This window comes from Danio aesculapii, chromosome 7 (assembly GCF_903798145.1).
Source record: "Danio aesculapii chromosome 7, fDanAes4.1, whole genome shotgun sequence".
In the NCBI taxonomy this organism is placed as follows: domain Eukaryota; kingdom Metazoa; phylum Chordata; class Actinopteri; order Cypriniformes; family Danionidae; genus Danio; species Danio aesculapii.
Genome location: NC_079441.1, coordinates 72650538 through 72655537, shown reverse-complemented (window position 1 = coordinate 72655537; position 5000 = coordinate 72650538). Strand labels below are relative to the sequence as shown.

At 41.4% G+C, this 5000-nt stretch overlaps 1 protein-coding gene across 1 annotated transcript in view; it reads right to left on the bottom strand.

Moving 5' to 3' along the window:
* Positions 1-5000, bottom strand: part of LOC130232525 (adhesion G protein-coupled receptor L3-like) — a 242469-nt gene that overhangs the window by 84285 nt on the left and 153184 nt on the right.

Below are 5000 nucleotides of genomic sequence, written 5' to 3'. Positions count from 1 at the left end.
TGTTGTACGTTTCAAATGACAAATCCACTAGAGGGCGCTATTTAATTGTGTGTGAATCTGAAATACGTTACTTAGGGTAGATTTTGTTGTACATTTGAGATGACAAATGCACTAGAGGGCGCTGTTTAAATGTTTGTGAAGATGAATTATGTCACTTACGATACGATTTGTTGTACGTTTCAGATGACAAATCCACTAGAGGGCGCTGTTTAAATGTTTGTGAAGCTGAAATGCGTTTCTTAAGATAGGTTTTGTTGTATGGTTCAGATGACAAATCCACTAGAGGGCGCTGTTTAAATGTTTGTGAAGCTGAAATATGTTACTTACGATACGTTTTGTTGTACGTTTCAAATGACAAATCCACTAGAGGGCGCTGTTTATTGTTAGTGAAGCTGAAATACGTTGCTTAGGATACATTTTGTTGTACGTTTCAGATGACAAATCCACTAGAGGGCGCTGTTTAAATGTGTGTGAATCTGAAATACGTTACTTAGGGTAGATTTTGTTGTACATTTGAGATGACAAATCCACTAGAGGGCGCTGTTTAAATGTTTGTGAAGCTGAAATGCGTTACTTAAAATAGGCTGTTGTATGGTTCAGATGACAAATCCACTAGAGGGCGCTGTTAAAATGTTAGTGAAGCTGAAATACGTTACTTACGATACGTTTTGTTGTACGTTTCAGATGACAAATCCACTAGAGGGCGCTATTTAAATATTTGCATATCTGAAATATGTTACTTACGATACGTTTTGCTGTACATTTCAGATGACAAATCCATTAGAGGGCGCTATTTAAATATTTGCATATCTGAAATACATCACTCAGGATACGTTTTGTTGTACGTTTCAGATGACAAATCCACTAGAGGGCGCTGTTTATTGTTAGTGAAGCTGAAATACGTTGCTTAGGATACATTTTGTTGTACGTTTCAGATGACAAATCCACTAGAGGGCGCTGTTTAAATGTGTGCAAATCTGAAATACATTACTTAGGGTAGATTTTGTTGTACATTTGAGATGACAAATCCACTAGAGGGCGCTGTTTAAATGTTTGTGAAGCTGAAATGCGTTACTTAAGATAGGCTGTTGTATGGTTCAGATGACAAATCCACTAGAGGGCGCTGTTAAAATGTTAGTGAAGCTGAAATACGTTACTTACGATACGTTTTGTTGTACGTTTCAGATGACAAATCCACTAGAGGGCGCTATTTAAATATTTGCATATCTGAAATATGTTACTTACGATACATTTTGCTATACGTTTCAGATGACAAATCCATTAGAGGGCGCTATTTAAATATTTGCATATCTGAAATACATCACTTAGGATACGTTTTGTTGTACGTTTCAGATGACAAATCCACTAGAGGGCGCTGTTAAAATGTTAGTGAAGCTGAAATACGTTACTTACGATACGTTTTGCTATACGTTTCAGATGACAAATCCACTAGAGGGCTCTATTTAAATATTTGCATATCTGAAATACATCACTTAGGATACGTTTTGTTGTACGTTTCAGATGACAAATCTACTAGAGGGTGCTGTTTAAGTGTTTGCAAATCTGAAATACGTTACTAAGGATACAATTTGTTGTACGTTTCAGATGACATATTATACTTGTACACAAGAGGGAGGTACTTGTTGTACAGATAGCCAATCAATAGTGTTTTCAAATGTGAGAGAAAACTGAAAACTGCGAACACATAATTTTACCTTGATTTTACATTGCTTTTATCTCTCTTCTGGAAGTGTGTCCTTGTAAATATCATTAGTGTGAAAAAGAACAAAATTTGTTGTCATCATACTGGCACCCAGTGTTTATTTTACCTACAAGTTAGAAACCGACAGCCATTGACTTCCATAGCATTTTTTTTCTTACTCAGGAAGTCAATGGCTGATTTATTTCCATTATTCTTCAAAATATCTTCATTTGTGTTCGACAGAAGTAAGAAGCTCATAAAGCTTTAGATTAGAACCATCTGAGGGTCGGTAAATGTCATTTTTTGGGTGAACTGTCCCTTTTAGATAAGAGTCAAAGCTTTACTTGCACTTGAGTGGAAATAGCTCACATCTCAGTATGTGAGCAGAGGTCTGCTGTAATGCTGTATATTCAGCATGAAGAACACGCTTTCAGTCTTCTGATCAATGCAGTTTGAAAGACAAGATCTTGATAAATCTACAGGCCAAGCAGAAGGTGAAGCGAGGCTGTTGAGGAATTGACTGTGTGTTTGTGTAATCTAAACACATGTACGTCTCACTCCAGAGAGTCAACAACACACACATGAAAGAACAGAGCCTGCAAACAACAGCACTGTCACTTGCTCACACAAAAGATCTTTTGAAGAACATTGATGGCTAAATTGAGGGTTCAGAAGGATAGAAAACATGGATAAGGATGTAATACTGACAAAAACAGTTCTCAATATTTGTTGGAGGTTTCCCAGTAACAATAGTTTGATTTTTGTTCTGCCATTATCACAGAACAGCTGAGCTCAGATCAGCCACAAACACCAGCAGATCCACACTGATCTCAGGTCAGACAGACTGAACTCAGATCAGCTACAAACACCAGCAGATCTACACTGATCTCAGGTCAGACAGACTGAACTTCAGTCATAAACACCAGCAGATCTACACTGATCTCAGGTCAGACAGACTGAACTTCAGTCATAAACACCAGCGGATCTACACTGATCTCAGGTCAGACAGACTGAACTCAGATCTGCAATAAACACCAGCAGATCTACACTGATCTCAGGACAGACATACTGAACTTCAGTCATAAACACCAGCAGATCTACACTGATCTCAGGTCAGACAGACTGAACTCAGATCTGCAATAAACACCAGCAGATCTACACTGATCTCAGGTCAGACAGACTGAACTCAGATCAGCCACAAACACCAGCAGATCTACACTGATCTCAGGTCAGACAGACTGAACTCAGATCTGCAATAAACACCAGCAGATCTACACTGATCTCAGGTCAGACAGACTGAACTTCAGCAATAAACACCAGCAGATCTACACTGATCTCAGGTCAGACAGACTGAACTTCAGCTATAAACACCAGCAGATCCACACTGATCTCAGGTCAGACAGACTGAACTTCAGCCATAATCACCAGCAGATCCACTCTGATCTCAGGTCAGACAGACTGAACTCAGATCAGCCACAAACACCAACAGATCTACACTGTTCTCAGGTCAGACAGACTAAACTCAGATCTGCAATAAACACCAGCAGATCCACACTGATCTCAGGTCAGACAGACTGAACTCAGATCAGCCACAAACACTAGCAGATCCACACTGATCTCAGGTCAGACAGACTGAACTTCAGCAATAATCACCAGCAGATCTACACTGATCTCTGGTCAGACAGACTGAACTTTAGCTATAAAGACCAGCAGATCCACACTGATCTCAGGTCAGACAGACAGAACTCAGATCAGACTTAAAGACCAGCAGACCCACACTGATCTCAGGTCAGACAGACTGAACTCAGATCTGCAATAAACACCAGCAGATTTACACTGTTCTCAGGTCAGACAGGCTGAAATTAGATCAGCTACAAACACCAGCAGACCCACACTGATCTCAGGTCAGACAGACTGAAATTAGATCAGCTACAAACACCAGCAGAGCCACAATGTTCTCAGGTCAGACAGACTGAACTCAGATCAGCCACAAACACCAGCAGATCTACACTGATCTCAGGTCAGACAGGCTGAACTCAGATCAGCCACAAACACCAGCAGACCCACACTGATCTCAGGTCAGACAGACTGAACTTCAGCTATAAACACCAGCAGATCCACACTGATCTCAGGTCAGATAGACTGAACTCAGATCTGCAATAAACACCAGCAGATCCACACTGATCTCAGGTCAGACAGACTGAACTTCAGTCATAAACACCAGCAGATCTACACTGATCTCAGGACAGACAGACTGAACTTCAGTCATAAACACCAGCGGATCTACACTGATCTCAGGTCAGACAGACTGAACTCAGATCTGCAATAAACACCAGCAGATCTACACTGATCTCAGGTCAGACAGACTGAACTTCAGTCATAAACACCAGCAGATCTACACTGATCTCAGGTCAGACAGACTGAACTCAGATCTGCAATAAACACCAACAGATTTACACTGTTCTCAGGTCAGACAGACTGAAATTAGATCAGCTACAAACACCAGCAGACCCACACTGATCTCAGGTCAGACAGACTGAACTTCAGCCATAATCACCAGCAGATCCACTGATCTCAGGTCAGACTGACTGAACTCAGATCTGCAATAAACACCAGCAGATCTACACTGTTCTCAGGTCAGACAGACTGAACTCAGATCTGCAATAAACACCAGCAGATCCACACTGATCTCAGGTCAGACAGACTGAACTTCAGCCATAATCACCAGCAGATCCACTGATCTCAGGTCAGACTGACTGAACTCAGATCTGCAATAAACACCAGCAGATCTACACTGTTCTCAGGTCAGACAGACTGAACTCAGATCTGCAATAAACACCAGCAGATCCACACTGATCTCAGGTCAGACAGACTGAACTCAGATCAGCCACAAACACCAGCAGATCCACACTGATCTCAGGTCAGACAAACTGAACTTCAGCCATAATCACCAGCAGACCCACACTGATCTCAGGTCAGACAGACTGAACTCAGATCTGCAATAAACACCAGCAGATCTACACTGATCTCTGGTCAGACAGACTGAACTTTAGCTATAAAGACCAGCAGATCCACACTGATCTCAGGTCAGACAGACAGAACTCAGATCAGACTTAAAGACCAGCAGACACACACTGATCTCAGGTCAGACAGACTGAACTCAGATCTGCAATAAACACCAGCAGATCTACACTGTTCTCAGGTCAGACAGACTGAACTTCAGCAATAATCACCAGCAGATCTACACTGATCTCAGGTCAGACAGACTGAACTTTAGCCATAAACACCAGCAGATCCA